The sequence below is a fragment of the Xyrauchen texanus genome, chromosome 8 (genome assembly GCF_025860055.1).
Source record: "Xyrauchen texanus isolate HMW12.3.18 chromosome 8, RBS_HiC_50CHRs, whole genome shotgun sequence".
Lineage (NCBI taxonomy): Eukaryota > Metazoa > Chordata > Actinopteri > Cypriniformes > Catostomidae > Xyrauchen > Xyrauchen texanus.
The window spans coordinates 24,677,357-24,693,376 of NC_068283.1; the positions used below are offsets into that span (position 1 = coordinate 24,677,357).

General features: G+C 37.3%; 1 protein-coding gene across 6 annotated transcripts in view; it reads left to right on the forward strand.

Moving 5' to 3' along the window:
• rarab (retinoic acid receptor, alpha b) overlaps window positions 1-16,020 on the forward strand; it is a 210,618-nt gene that overhangs the window by 134,466 nt on the left and 60,132 nt on the right. The gene's annotated exons all lie outside the window — the stretch shown is intronic.

A 16,020-nucleotide genomic window follows, 5' to 3' on the forward strand; every position in this document is an offset into this window, starting at 1 on the left:
TTTGTTGTTTGGGACATGTGTGGGTGTATAAGTGCCTGATGGTAGGTGTGAAATTCTGTGACCCAAAAGCCATCCTCCCTCACACCTCACATTCACACTTTCGCACTCCATGGCTGCTGACATTTTACTGTGCTGTGGACGATGTGCTGGGCTGACCAGGCATAAGGAGGATTGTGGGTGTTTCTAGAGAAATAAATGTTGTTATAGCTGAGGGTGTGTATGATCATTCTACACTTTTTCTTCATGGGATTTCAAGCTTTTTTCCTTAAATGCATACACTAAAAAAGGATGCTCCCTTAAATGTTCCTTCACTGTATTAGGAAATAGTTCAATATGGCAACGACAATGTAGGTTTGACATCAAAACAACAAGCATCTTTGGCCCTTGCATATTTTGTAACCAAATGTCATTATGTAAAACCTACACCAGAGTCACCATATTACATTTACATTTATGCATTTGGCAGATGCTTTTATCCAAAGCGACTTACAGTGCACTTATTACAGGGACAATCCCCCTGGAGCAACCTGGATTTAAGTGCCTTGCTCAAGGACACAACCAGCGACCTTCTGATTAACAGTTATGTGCTTTAGCCCACTACGCCATCACCATTTCCATTTTCATATTAGATTATATTTGGATGCTGCAAACAGGAGTTGATCAATGATTTGAATTCAAAGTGAATAACAATCGCATGGAAAATAGCTATCAAAAGACTCAAATAAAATGTCGGTCTTTATAACAAAGTGTTCGAATGGCTTTTGAAGACTTAGAGTATAGTGCACAGGTCATAGTTTGTGCTCTTTGTGGAGCTTGACAGCCTAGAGTCACTATTCACTTTTATTACACTGTATGGCAAACAGATATGTAAAGCTTTGTGTTCCATGGAAGATGGAAAGTCATAATGATTTGGAGTGATATGGGTGAATTAATAATGACAGAATTTTAGAAAGGCTCTGCTTTTGTAACAAGACAAAACTAACCCAAATCTGGTGCTATTTATGACCATTCTTCTTTAGTGTATGAATAACACATTCTACATTTAAGCACAGCATCTTTAACATACTTTTGGCAGTTTCGTTTCCTTTTATCAACTCAATATCAAATTGTGTTTCCTCTTACATAGTTGTACTCTCCTCGCCCTTTCTCGCTTTCTTTCTCACCCTCTTCCTCCCTCCCTCACTCTCTTCCCTGGCCACAGGGCTCCCTATACACTAAGGTGCTGAATAATTAATGGAGGCAGGCTGGGTTGATTAAAACAACACATCAGTCTGACCTCGTTTAGTAAAGGCATGACTTAATGACAGGAACCAGCAGTGTCCTCTTTATGACAGTTTTCTCCTGACTCTTTTTGATTGCTGGTGCTGTAAAGGTGCTAGATAATTGGCAGGGGGAGCTGAGCTTTGTTCACTGAACATGTGCAAAATCCAACATTGCCAAGTGATTTTCTTAATATCAGTCTGCATGTGGTGACAACAGAAGTAAAATCTCTATGCTGCAGACTGTCTGCACTTAATAAAACAGCCAACACACTTTGAGGGGCATTTTTAGCTTTTTACAGTACTATCTGGAGTACAGGTTCAGCAAAAGAGTGTACCCTTATAGGGGGTCTGGTGGCATGCTCACCCAGGAAATTTCTTTTGCAAAACCTTTTTAAAAGCATTTAATTCTGGTGCCTTGTATCTACGTATGTAACTACAGGGCTGCAAAGCAATGCAAAAAGATTTATTCATACGGCACATACAGTCCTTAAAGTTTCTCAAAATCTTTCCAAAAATAGCCTGCTGTGGCAGCATCATGGTGGTGATAAAATAGCATGGTAATACTTTGGTAGATTGATGTACACCATGGTATTTAAGGTAGTAATCAATGTACATGTTAAAAAAAATTGCGGTGATACTTTTTTGTACTTTAAACACCATCATACAGTTATATTCAGCACATTGAACATCTTCTCCATAGACATCCATTCAAAAAGAACAGCCTTTTGTCAACTCACCAGTGTACCGCCTATAGAGTGTCTATGGGACTGCCATGTTATGTTTTTTTTTTTGCTTACTTTGTAGGCTCCCCTGGTAGAAGGGCTCTGGTGTTTGTAGTTCGGGGTTGCTAGGTTACAGGGCTAGGATTCAAAACAGTGTTACTATGAATGCAAACTTTAATACAGTGAAAAAGACACTATAATATATATATATATATATATATATATATATATATATATATATATATATATATATATATATATATATATATATACAACATTCTTTTGAATGTTGGAAAATAATTTAGAAATCCCGGCCGGATGCTTTTTAAGGTCCGAATAAGAGGACATATCCAGGAAAAAGAGGACGTATGGCCACCCTACAAAAATATGTAGCATGTACCGTTTTACTAGCATGTACAGGCTATTGCTAGCAAGCAACAAACGTGAAGCTAGTGTGGTTTGGCCGATTTCCACAAGTAAAGAAAAGTCTCTTGTTAAATAAAGGAGGAAATATGTAAGTATTAGATTTAGGAGAGTTTATACTACCAAAAATGATTGAGCTACCATCCGGGAATTTGTTTATTTGCAAGCTTTTTTCCCTCATGAACATGTTACATTACTTTCAACGCTACCGTAGGTCATGGAAAATAAAATTTTACTTGGGAAACTACTAGCTTTTTCAAAATATTATTGAGTTTCAAGCCAGGGGTGTTCTTTCATTTTTTTTTAAGTATTTTTGAGTCTTCTCCGTTTTGAAGCTGGATATTAAGAAGATGTTAATGTTGACCTTTCTGCATGAGCAAAGACAACTTATTTCTGTGCATAGACTGAGAAATCCTTGACTTGACAGCAGATACAGACGTGTCAGCAAGTGGCAGCAGTATGCTGCAAACTCTAACAAATGCACCACTTATTTTTAGGTTTACTTTATTTATCTTGGTGCCAAACATTCAGGGAATTTCTGTTTGTTTCTGTGTTTTAGAGAGTTAGTTTACCCAAAAATGAAAATTCTGGCATTGCTTACAGGCCGTTCCAAACCCGTATGACTTTCGTTCTTCTTGGGAACACAAAAAGAGATGTGAGGAAGAATGTTAACCTCAGTCACCATAAACTTGTATTGCATTTTTGTCAATACAATGAAAGTTAATTGTAACTAAGGGTAACATTCTCTAACATTCGGCCTGACATCTCCTTTTGTGCTCCACGGAAGAAAGTAAGTCATATGCTGGTTTGAAACGACATAAGAATGAGTAAAGGATGACAAGGAGAATGTGGAACTAAGCCCATTCCGTATCAATCTAGTAAAGGATGCAATGCATTTGAAGCATTTGTCTAATTCTGTACAATATGGAATGGGTGGCAGTGCTTTTGCCAAACCTATTTGCCACCATGTCTGTATCAATTACATCTCAGTCCAACAACTCACTGGAATGCACTAGAAAGAAATGATTCAGGAGGCTGGCACAGAGGAAGAAAGGATTAATAAGCTGCCTCTTTCGTCTACTCCAAAAGGAAAAGTTCATTGGCTAATCATTTGTGGCACATCGAGCGGGTTCCTTTTTGCTAATTGTGTCCGAGAGATGCTGTTAGCATATCTGCTTTGATATTGTTCTCTGTCCTGTCACAGCTGACAACAGCTGTTCTTTCTTCTATGAAGGGAGGGTTGACAATTAAGAATTGTTGAAAAAAATTATACAAAATGCTTAGCCAATATAGTATTTTTGTCAAGTCATCTAGAGACAAACATTACATTTTAGACATTTGACAGAAAATGGGCCTTATGTTGATTGTATTAGTCAGCGGTTAAAGACTCCATTTATTCAACACTGGAGTATTGTGGCTTTTGGTCCATGTCTATTAGTTTTAAAGCCATCTAAATGCTAGTGTACTCCTCACAAATTGAGGGGGAAAAAGGCTAAAAAATATTGATGATTTTTCTTGCACTATACACAGATTTTGTTCCAATCAGATGTTCTCCACTATGCCCCTACCCCCAATACTACCTACAACCAACTAGCAAGTTGCAAATCACTGTTGGTGAATGTAATGTAATTAATCCTATTGGCTATTTAAAAATGGGGGTGAGTCCTTCAGAAATGTTCTAGCCAGACTTCCTATTTCAGTTGTACATATGTCAGCACAGGAAAGAAAACTGTGCTCATCAAGCCATTTCATTGTGTGATTAATAATTATTGGATATCTAAGGATATTTTCCTATGAACCAATAATATCAGTAAACTTGTTTACGTATAACAAAGGCAAATATATGAATGAGTCAGCAGAGTAATGTTCTCATTAGAAACTGATAAATCTTTTGTGTTTTGCAAAGCTAGATATAGTAATTAGCAGTTCATATGAGGACTTGTCACCAAGTAATAGATTGCACTAAAACACTTGATTACATCACATAATCACAGGAACAACCATACACAAAAGTACACATGTATATATGGCTTTTGTCCAAGTGCTCTGTCCTTTCATGGAACTTTTTTGTGCTTTATGTATTGAGCTGTATCACATCAAGACTGGGCCGTGTCAGAGCATACGGGGGCCCTAAGTGAAATCACAAAAGAAATAACAATAAATTAACAAAATGTTAACAATAAATCAACAATAAATAACTACACAAATGAACAATAAATTACTATAAACAACAAAAAATAACTGTATACAAAAATGTTTAAATAAAGAAAAATATATTAAAAAACAACCTTGTTTTGCGGGGCCCCCTGGTGGCTCGGGAGACATAAGCAACTGCTTATACCACATATAGCTAGAAACGGCCCTGCATCAAGCCCGTCATTGATAACATACTGGTACGTGGCCAGCAGATTGTGTCATGAGTGTGCTAATAATCTGGTTTTGCAATTTTGCTAGTTAGTTTCTCTGAAGACTGATGTATCATTTAAGTGTCAGATGTATTGCAATGTGTATTGGAGTTTGAGCATTGACAATCTTTCTGCTACTTTGTTTTGCTGAGCAAGCAATGTAGTGTTAAAGGGATAGATTCAAATATTGTCATCCTTTACTCTCTCTCATGTCATTCCAATCCAGTGCTTACTGTCTTATGTGGAACAAAAATATCTCGATCTGGCTTTTCAATACAATTGCAGTGGATAGTGCCATGCATTAAAGATTAAAAAAGGACCCAAAAGTATCATAAAAATATTATTTTTTTGTAATTTTCTACATTTATTTGAATTACTTGGTAATTAAGTTAAGAAATCTTGACAACCATTGCAGCTTGTGTGCCAGTGAGAAGCTTGTGACATGCGCTTAATTGACAACTTGAATTGTTTTTAGCACTAAACATTGCAAGTTGTTGTGTGAAAATGAGAGCCACTGTGAACAAGCTTTTCTCATTGCTGTAATAAATGTGCAATGGATACCAAGATTTTCACTGAAAAATTACTTACATTTTGGATTGTTTCTTACCAAAAACCTATTGTATGCCTACAGATGACTTTGAATGTGGTGCATGGACTTTTGTGACTCGAGGTACTATACACAATTATCATATTAGAACAATGGACAGCAATATTCTTTTAAAACATCTTCTTTTGGGTTTTGTTCTACCACTTTAGTTAGTCACATGGGTGTGGAATGTCATGAGGGTGAGTAAATGATGACAGAATTGTAATTTTTGGCTGAACTATTCCTTTAGGCGTTAGGTTTACTAAAAGTTAAGCAATCTGAAACATAAAAAAACTAGAAGGAAGAGAGGGGAAAACGCCTCAGCAAAACTTTGTTGAGCTAAGCACTATTTGATCTCAGTGCGCTTGAAGACAAACAGAACGGTGTATTGACATTTAGAGGAGTGTTTTGCTTGGAGGGTGTACAGCAGACGAAATGGGGAACCTTAATGTTTAGGCCTTTTTTTATTTTTTATAATTAGTTGAGAATTTATTAGGTAAAAGGTGGTACTGTTGTAAAGTGAATCATGTAAAACATATTTGAATCAGAGCTCTTATATATGAACATTATATATATTTCCGGAACTTTAAATGGGTTTAATTAGGCCTTATACTCATTCATAGATCCTGAACAGATTGCTATTGTGCAACCAGATAATCTTGAAAAGCTACAATATGAACACGATTGACCTCATACCCTGATAGTACAGATCTGCATTCATGAACGTAATGTAGAGACGGGTTTTGCAAGAGGCGATCAAACTGTTAGTTGTGTTACCCAAACAGAGCAGAGCAACTTTTTTTCTTTTCCTGTTTTGATGTATTTTCTATTAAAACAGGAAGTTTGGGCAGGACTTATAGAAGGGCTTGTCCCTTGTCTTAAATAACCAATAGGCTTTAGTTTACACCACAGCCATAAACTGTTTGCTATTGTACTTGATGGTCTGATGCAGGGGAGAAGCATTTTTGGTAGTGCAAGATTACTCACCAACATTTTTGGTCTGTTTTACTGAAAGAGAAATACTGTAAATGTAAAAAGCATATATCTTTATATTTTGGCCAAGTTTTTTAAGAGAACACTAGAATATAGATGGCTTCAAAGCTAATAGCACACTGTCAAAAATGTCCATAATTTTAACAGTAGAAGACTGTTGTAAATGCTACAGTAACAAAACGTAAATTGGTTAACAAGTAGAACTGTAAAATATCCGTTAATATTTTTTATATAAAAAGTAGGATTTTCCAGAAGAATTAATGGTTAAAACTTATATAATGCTTAACAATAGAGTAAATGTACTTTTTACTTGTTTTCAGAATTCCCTGCGTGATTCATTACATTTCATAATACTTTATGGGAATAGTTGTTTCAATTTTAATATCAGTTATGTACATTGGAGTGTTCTGTGTTATATTTGATGTTTAGTTCATGTTTATTGCATTTTGTAAAAATAATGGAAATCATTTTAATTGGAAATATTTTAACTATTTCATTTGTTAATGTTGGTTTCACTGACAATAAATGCTGTTTATCAGCAGTTTTATTTATTTATTTTTTTATATCAGTACAAAAGAAAAATTGCATAGAAAATGCATTAGCGTGTGTTTGATGTGCAGTCATTTAGCTCATCACTAAATTACTTATGCAGGACCTTCAGAACTTTTGAAATGGGGATTGTCTAATCTATTTGTCAAATCTCTTTTTAATGGTGATGACCACTACTTTTTTTTTTACATAATTGTTAGAAATGAAGGTTAAAAGGCAATGAAAATAGTCTATAACCCTTGTTAAGATGTAGACTTGAGGAACATCCAACGTCTAGTTCAAAAATAGTGCACATATTCTCCAATCAAACTTTTGTCTGTTCTAGAAGAAATTTGATTTGCTGAAGTACACTGAAACTCTTCTGGAGTTACAGTATGCTTGTTTTCTTAGACCACAGTTTGGAGACTGGAAGTGCATTGGCTCTTGGAATGGGGACCAGATAGGCTGGCCAATTGGGCCGGGTGTCTGTGTGTTGTTCCTGTCCATGTACATAATTAAATGAATCCATTTCAACAGTCTAGTCAATTAAATGATGTAGAGTTTTCATTGTTTTGCATGAGATAGGGGAAGTTGTTTAATATACTTGTATTTTTTTCCAATAATACAAAACAGCATCATTCGTTTGAAACTAAAAGTGAGTTATTCCATCAGAGGAGGACCCAGATGTGAAAGTTGGACTGTTGATGAAGGAAAGGGGGCTGGTTCCAGATGGTCCACCCGGGTCTGGTTAAATATTATCAGTCCACTGGCCTCCACCACTGCCTCTCTGAGCCTGTAATCCATCGTAACTACCCAGCCGTCTTTCATCTTCCTCCTCCTTTTCCCCCTTTCATTTCCCTCAGAGAACTGGATTAGAGGAGGTGCTCCTTATTCTGCATGCAAGAAGTAGACTTGAAATGGAGAGATCTCTTTATAGCAGACTGTCAGAAACTGTGTGGGTTATGTTAGCATGCACCACTGCCTGTGTTACAGATGAATTAATGCAATGAAATGTTCACCTTATAATTTTAATGTAATAATGAAAAAAGAATGCTTTGTTGTAATACTCCCTATTTATATGCAGTTAATCATTAATTGATGATTAATTGAACCCAGAAAGCAATACGCTGAATCAAATAACCGATAGACCTTGAGCCACATCAACACTAATATGATTTTTGGTTGAAAACTGCATTGATTTTGCAACATTCATTTGGGTCTCTCGTCAAAACAGGAACAACAATTTACTCCAACGAAAACAGAGAAATTTGAAAACGATAGTTGATCCTTATACTTTGAAAAAAGGTTTTCAACCAATGGAAGTGGCCTTACTCAGTATAGACACCATATAAAATTTTTCTCAACTGAAAACGAGGCTGCTTCTTCAACTAACGTCTATAAGACGTTACGATTTTTAATCTCCAAAGAACCACACTGAAACTGAGGCCATATCTACATGTATACTTTTTCTATTGAAAATGCATATGATTACACACTCATCAACACTGGAACAGCATTCAGACTTTTGAAAGCATTCTCCATGACCACATACTTGAAACTGATGGTGTTAGTAAACTGAAAAAAGAGGTTTAGTGTGGTCATGGCCTGAAGAACCCTGTACAGCAGAAATGGTTATTGAAAATATAAGGTGCTTCAAAAAAAACATTGAAGAACCTTTTCTTCAATTTAGAAAAATTTAAGAGTGTGTTTCATATTACAATATATCACATGTCAGTAGTTTTTCTTTTCAATATTTCTTCTCATTACCTCAATTTCACTTTAAAACAACACTCTAGATTTTTCTGAAATGCTGAGACTCTCAAATGCACAGCAAGGCCCGGTCAACAGCCTCACATCCTGCTCGCGGCCCCCATCTGCCTCTCTTGCCAAGCACAAGTGCATGACGGAGCTTGAGGAATGCTGTATTGTAGATGTATCAAGGGGAGGGGGAAAGATGGGTTAATTACCCTCTCAAAGTGGCCAGTGCACTTGGAGAGGAGGGTCAAACAAGTCATAATGGCGCATTTGCCAGGCCATTGTGAGAGTACTGTAGCAAACTGACTTGCTCTTGTTCCGAGTTCAGACTGCTTTAAGGGGCTTTCGTTGATTAAATGGGGGATTTGCGTCACCTGCTTTCATGGTTCCTTGGCTAGGAGAATCGATATGTCAATAGGCTCGGTATCTATATGCAAAGCAGGCCTTTGGCCTGCACATTCAGGGCTTTTTGATATGCATGGAGCTTAGGCTTAAGCCACTGGCAGTAAAGACTGAACAGTATCACAAAGGCTGCTTGATGTTCTTATGTGTACTGATATGGGGTCCTCCATGGGGAGTGGGTATGCTTTGATAAGATAGAGAGCTGGTGGCCTGGAAGGCTGGCTGGGTTTGGTGTGCTGAAGTGTGTGTGAGGAATCACATCTTTATCTCTTAAATGGAGAAATCACTGGCCTTTGTTTTTGGCCTTGTATTCAGTATACCAAATTCTCCCTGCCATGGGCCTACTATCACAGAGCAGTCCCTCTGGGTTTCTGCGAGTGTGTGTCCATGTGAAAGTGAGTTGGAATGAGAAGAGTGAGAGTGTCAGGGGTGAGGGTCTTTCCTCTAGGGGGTGTCAAGGTAATGGCCCTGTTTAGAGAGCAACCCCTATCTGTCTCTCACCCCCTCAGTATCTCTTGCCTTCTTCCCTGGCCATGAGGAGAGATGATGGGGCTTCTTTTCATGCCATTACATCCTCAGAAGATGGAGTACTCCAGGGACAGTGGTTGGGGTCAACAAACCACCCCCTCCCCATACACTGCTCCACCTCACTCTTAGCCTCTTTGAAATGGTGATGATGATGGGGTGACCCCCATTGCCCCCCCAGTGCGATGCCCTCAATGAAGCTGGAGTTTGGTAGATCATTCCACTGCCCCCACTTTTCCCTCCCCAGAGCTCCACAGCAACCGCTGCCCTGGTCTCAGCAGCATTTGTCATGTCCAGACCCTGCAAGCTGCACCTCTATGGGGCTTTTGTTCCCCAACCTGCTGGCTAAGCAGGGGATTTCAGATGGACCATTAACATTTGAACCAGCTCGGCACATTTCCCTTTTACACTCAATCTGTGCTCGGGCCATTACTAGTGAAAAGAAAGAAAATGCATGATATCAGTCACTATGCATTGCGGATCATTAGGAAAAGACTCACAATGACAAGTTTAGAGCTATTATATGAAAGATGATTTAGTAGAATGCAGTGTATGATCTGTTAAATGATAATAAAAATCAAAAGAGGTTCAGGAAATTATTTCTTTGTAAATTTCATTGCACACATGCAGCATGCAGTATACACTGTTGCAGGAATGTGCTAAACTGACTGTTGGTTTCGTCTTTAGGAAGTCCTTTGTAATTAAGCTGGTTTTGGTTTCACTGGACCATGAATAAATGCGTCTCTTAGGGGGCATTTAAATGAGAAGCATTTTTTTGTATCCCTTTTCTCCCAATTTGGAATGCCCAATTCCCACTACTTAATAGGTCCTCGTGGTGGCGCGGTTACTCACCTCAATCCACTTCTGAGACCGTCAATCCACGCATCTTATCACGTGGCTCGTTGTGCATGACACCGCGGAGACTACCAGCATGTGGAGGCTCACGCTACTCTCCGCGATCCACACACAACTTACCACGTGCCCCATTGAGAGCGAGTACCACTAATCGTGACCACAGGGAGGTTACCTCATGTGACTCTACCCTCCCTAGCAACTGGGCCAATTTGGTTACTTAGGAGACCTGACTGGAGTCACTCAGCACACCCTGGATTCAAACTCGCAACTCCAGGGGTGGTAGTCAATACACAATGAGCTACCCAGGCCCCCTAGAGAAGAATTTTTAAAAGTTTTAACCATGCAAAATGTGTAAAGGCCAAAGTATACTTCTGTTTTCCATGTGGCACTACATCTTGCTTGCAGTGTGTGTGTGTGTGTGACGCAAATTTTGTTATCAGCACAGCACGCGCATACTATCCATGTGCAGCCCAGTTTTTCTAAACACTTGGACAGTCTGCGTCTGTGCGCATTATCTGCACATGCGCTTGCCATTGTACTACAGAGTATCACTAAGCAATCGTATTGTGCATGTGAACATGTCAATACAGACTCCGTACAAGTGTATACTTTGACACACCCTAGCCTTAATAGTTTGTACAGCATACTGCCAGTATGCTAATAAAATAAATATTCGGGGTTCAGTACAAGTTGCAACATCAACGTGAGTACAAAAGTAAGTGGAAGCTGTTTACCACTGTAAGGTATCAACTCAAGAAGACATCAACTTCACTGTGTTAATCAAGTATTCATCTCTTTGGATTTACCACCAAAAATGTACATGCACAGAACAACACTTGCATTTGTCTGCCATAGATGCATTGAATGTGCAGTGATGAATGTTAGCTTTTGTCTGCTGCAAATACGCAGATGTGTTGAAAAAGATGTGATGAATTTGAGCTGCTCTCTGAAGGTGATTTATTTGGAGACAAGCAGTTCTGAGAAATGTATTTGACATTAATAACTGTGATTGGGAGCCTGTAAGACAAATGATATGTCATCAGAATCAGTTAAATTGCGTGATTTGGTATGATTGTGTTCATATCAGCAGCAAACATAACTAGAGATCATATGAACCCTACCACGTACCCTCTTTTCAAATGGATTTGGGTGCTGTTCGTGGTGTACATTTAAATACGGAAAACAGCGTTCACATCATCCAAGTCGAACTTTGTCATTCGAACATGAGTGCGCACCAAAAGTGGCAGTGTGAAGCACCCTAAAGGCAGAAATGTGAAGCTTATAATTTTATAAAATCTCTAAGATAAATGTTTCTGTTTAAACTTGTGAATTATTTGAGCTATAACACTGTTAAAATCATGTCATTTTTATGGTCATTTTAGGGTTTTAGCGTTTATACCGTTATGTCATCAAGGCAACAAAATTTTAAAATTTGATATAACTTCACACAGAAACTGTTAGTTAGCCATTTTGTAGCTTACTATTTAAGATTGATGTTTTGTAGCTATACTTTTGAAACAGTGAGTATTTTAACGGTTACAGTTACCATTCACTTCCATTGTAAGTGCCCATACTGTAAGTAAGAAGTACGATTTTTTCTTTAGTTTTTTTAAGAAAAGGAGGCACAAGTAAAACTAAATTTTTTTTGTAGTAAACATTATGCCACAAAGTTTGTCGATTGAGCTTAACTTGTATTGAACCTGGAATATTCTTTTAAAGAACTGGCACTAAAATTATTTTAAAAAATCTAGGCTATATATGAAAAAATCTAGATAGTATTCAATTTGGTTTTCAGTCTCACAAATTGACCAGCCACTTGTGGTAGAACTAGTCGACTTAATGACCCATCCCTAAAATATTGTTATAGAAATACAGAGAGATCGACAAAATAGTTGGCTCTGAACATACTCTGCTTACCCTATACAAACACATTGCATGTATACAACATATGTGTCATTGAGCTGTTCATCTGTTGTTTGGTTCACTAGGGGTCAGTGGGTCAATAGGGTGTTATGATGCATAGTCAGGGGACAGGTGAAGTGGATGCACAGACGTGGACTTGACTGTCCATGTCCCAACCTATTCTTGGCCTCCATCACCCTGCCCACCAGAATGCAATCGAACCAAATTTGTTGTCACTGTAAGATAGAGATGCATTAAAATCTTGTGATGCAAAAAAGGATTGGATTGCATTTTTTTATATTTTAATATATCACATGCTTGCCATAAGGATGGCTTGTGCTGGGTTAAGAGGTGTATCTATTTTCATCTCTTAATCCTTGACCTTGAACCAGCAGTAATGAGAGAGGACTGCTTGAGCAATCAGGATCATCAATGGCCTGGCAGACTAGTCAGTAGCCTTCACCACAAATTTTACACATCTGGAAGAGTGGTTCCCAGTAGCTAATTCTCACCATATGTTCACCACAGCAATAAGCATCAGCTGGTACATAGTAGCCGTCAGTGTGAACAAACACCAGTTGTAAGTCACAGACCTCTTAATTTTTTTATATTGCACCATAACTTACAGTGATCTAGACTTTTGATTAATAATGATACCCAGCCTTATGGCTTTCTGTGCTATAGCCACTCTTTTTATGTAACCAAGTTTGAGCAACCTGCTTCAGCAAGGCTCACAGAAGAGTTATTGGTGTACATGAGATTGTGATCAAGGTTTTGTCACAAAGATACCTGTGATCTTATTTTATAGGAAAATTTAAAATGGTTCGCTTTGTCATATACATTTTTATATAGCTGGCCTTTAGGGTGCTAGCGAAGTTCAAAAAGCTGTTGAGAATATGCAGATCCTCAGTTGGTATCTGTCTTTTGACCTTTGTGTTAATATTATGTGGGACATCCATACTGTTTTACAACATAATAGGTCAGAACATTCACTCATTGTAACAGTATTTAATGATGGCCCCTCCTTCTAGCAGATTACAGGCATTGTGAGTGAATGCAAACACCCATCTGTTCATCAAGGCAGAGAATTCTGGGGCAGATGAGGTCATGTGACTGACAGAATAATGATAAGCAATTAAAAGTGCTCAGAGAATGCATTGACCCAAGGCTATATGTTCTGTGATAATTACATACAGTACATGTATCTGCTCATAAACATTATATTTGCAATGCTTGTGAAACGTTGATAAGAAGCTAAGCCTAATAGAAAATAAAGGAACTTTTTTCATGCGTATTTGGAGGAGGTGAAGAGGGGGAGGTGGATTGAGGGCAATAAATATCCTTACACTTTCAGGTTGCCAGCAGGTTTGCTCATGTATTTCCTCCTAAAGCCCCATAAAGTCTTTGAATTCCTAATAGCCACCATACAATCCCTTCCTTCCCCCATATATACTGCATTTCACAACTCCTGTTGTGTCAAGGTATTGAGAATCTCAGGTAATTTACCTGAATTTACTGATATATGAAGCTTATTACATTGTCCGTGATTTTTTTTTTAGTTTTAAGGCAATGACTTCTCAAGAGACCATTGATGTTCTTTTGAATTGTCACAGGTTTCACTGCTCTTGAAATTCTTAATGCATTCCAGACAGTATTAGATATAATAAACTAATGTAATGGCATCATTTGTCAAAGATAAACATAGCGTGTAGTGGTAGAAGTGGCATTGCTTTAGTCTTGAGACAGTTATTTTCCCTGCAAAATGACAGATAATGTTTTTACACTTCAATAATTTAAATGTGCAATCTTGATACTGGAATATTTAGCAAAGTCAGAGGTACAGAATCAATTAGAGATGTGGAGTCAGTTTTCAGTGTGCCATTCTGTGTTTCAGTTTACTGTTTATATTTTAGTCAGTTAGCCTATTGTATGTGGGTGTGTTGCTAAGTCTTATCCCTAGTGTGTAAAATGTAAAGTTGCAAATATGTAAAGCAGTATTCCTTAGAGCCAGTCATTTATTTTTCCTGTCCATTTCATAGCAGGCGTTATGTGTGTCTGTTTGGATTAAAAGCACCATCCATTAATAAAAGTGTATTTATTGAATGAGCATCGTTTTGTACTCAGGCTAATATTTTAGAGGGTGAAAAATCTATATAGTACCTCTTACATGTCAAGGACAAAAATGTGAGGGCTGAAGCTGGAAAATAAGGGGAGGCTAATACGTCACTTCACTGATGGATGGAGCCATCAGCGGATGGTAGCAACCTTGGTGCGTTGAACTGACGGATGCTGTACGGCTGCAGCCCAAGTGTTCATTGCCTGGTTATGAACACTACTCACCAGAGAGTGTCTATGGATTTTGTGGTGGGAAACTAGATAGTGTTGCAATGTGTTGTTTACCTCACTTTGTATTGATAAAGCAGTTTTGGAGTCAATGATTGTTTGCACTTAGAGATACAATGCGGTACTTTCTTTTAGTTATTTGTGAACTGTGTATAAAACTTTTACAAAACATGTGTAACACACATTAAGAAGATGTTTAACAGTATTTATTTGGATTAGGCTAATATATATATATATATATATATATATATATATATATATATTATTATTATTATTATTTTTTTTTTTTTTTTTATGAAATTAGCCTTTGTCAGACAAAGCAGTCAACCATATTAGGCCTATTTAAAAAAAAAAAATGAAATAAATCATATTATGCCTATTTACCAAATATTACTCTTCTTCAATTTGATGGAATTTTGTAATGAAATTTAAATGTGTAAACCTTATTTTTTTTTATTGCAGCTAACATGTCAGCAAAATACACAAAATCAAATAATATATTCACACATTTTGCATAATTTGGTGAAATTACAGCTAGATTGGAAATTACACCCCAAAACATTATGAAAAGTAATATTGAAGTATAATAAAAGTGGTATTTAATTACATTTTACTTTAACCTTAAAAAAATCCATTCATTTTAAGCATGCTCTTCACACTTTTGATGACTTGGTTAACAAGTTCAATAACTTTTGAAAAACTTATAGTGGCAAGGTGTGCTGGAAATGTTTAGATGATAATAGTTTTAAACATGTATTAATTTGCGTCTTTATAATTCATTTTCATATCTGGGTCTGGGACTGGGACAACAGTCAAATCTACGTTACATTTTTAAAAAGTAGGCTACCAAAAAATAGATAATGAAGAGTTTTAATGTGACCTTCATATAACAAAAAACAAGCAAACAAAAAAAAAATATGTTCGTTTTAATAAAAAGAAACGCCTGGGACATAAAACTGCACAAAGTTGAATAAACAGTGTGTGTGTGTGTGTGTGTGTGTGTGTGTGTGTGTGTGTGTGTGTGTGTGTGTGTGTGTGTGTGTGTGTGTGTGTGTGTGTGTGTGTGTGAGCGTGTATTTATCACTTTGTGGGGACCAAATGTCCCCATAAGGATAGTAAAACCCGAAATTTTTGACCTTGTGGGGACATTTTGTCGGTCCCCATGAGGAAAACAGCTTATAAATCATACTAAATTATGTTTTTTGAAAATGTAAAAATGCAGAAAGTTTTCTGTGAGGGTTAGGTTTAGGGGTAGGGTTAGGTTTAGGGGATAGAATATAAAGTTTGTACAGTATAAAAACCATTATGTCTATGGAAAG